This window comes from Elephas maximus, chromosome 1 (assembly GCF_024166365.1).
Source record: "Elephas maximus indicus isolate mEleMax1 chromosome 1, mEleMax1 primary haplotype, whole genome shotgun sequence".
Lineage (NCBI taxonomy): Eukaryota > Metazoa > Chordata > Mammalia > Proboscidea > Elephantidae > Elephas > Elephas maximus.
In genome coordinates, this window is record NC_064819.1 from 81,883,459 (window position 1) to 81,884,107 (window position 649).

Below are 649 nucleotides of genomic sequence, written 5' to 3' on the forward strand. Positions count from 1 at the left end.
GTTACTTCAAGAAAAATAGATGCAGGTGGACATGAAGCCCTCTGGGTGTAGCAATGTGATCTGAAAGCCAGTAGCGCTTTGTCTAGGCGACCATGTCTGTTTCTGAAAGTGTAAAGAGACGGCAGACAAGATAAAAGGAATGGAAATTCTCCCAGCGATTATAACATCTGTTTGGAACAAAATCTTCTTGGCAAGCAGAAGAATTACAAGGAAGCTATTTGGGAAGAAGGACCTGGAACATATAATCAATTGGCTTACATAAAACCTACATTAGGCACCCAAGAAAAGACCAGTAAAGAGGCCTGGGTAGCTCAGTTGGTACAGCATCAGACTTTTAATCTGAGGGTCCAGGGTTCAAGTCCCTGTTCAGGCGTTATCTTCCTTTTGCCCTAGTTACTGTCTCTTAAAATCCTGTTGACAATCCAGTTCTTCTTAGAGAAACCTGTCCTGACATTTACTGTAGGCTTCTAGTCTCTTCTCTTCCTGCTCTTTGTTCCGTAAGAATGGGAATAGAGCAAGGGGATCAGAGAAAGAGCAAAGGGTTAAGCGATCAATTACTAGCCATAAGTTTGGCAGTTTGAATCCACCCAGAAGTACTTCCAAAACCCTGGGGGCCTAGTGGTTAAGAGCTCCGGTTGCTAACCAGAAG

General features: G+C 43.6%; 1 non-coding gene across 1 annotated transcript; it reads left to right on the forward strand.

The window, feature by feature from the left end:
- The first annotated feature begins 300 nt into the window (after positions 1-300).
- TRNAK-UUU (transfer RNA lysine (anticodon UUU)) lies at positions 301-373 on the forward strand. The gene has a single exon. It is a non-coding gene; the product is annotated as a tRNA-Lys (tRNA).
- The last annotated feature ends 276 nt before the right edge of the window (positions 374-649 follow it).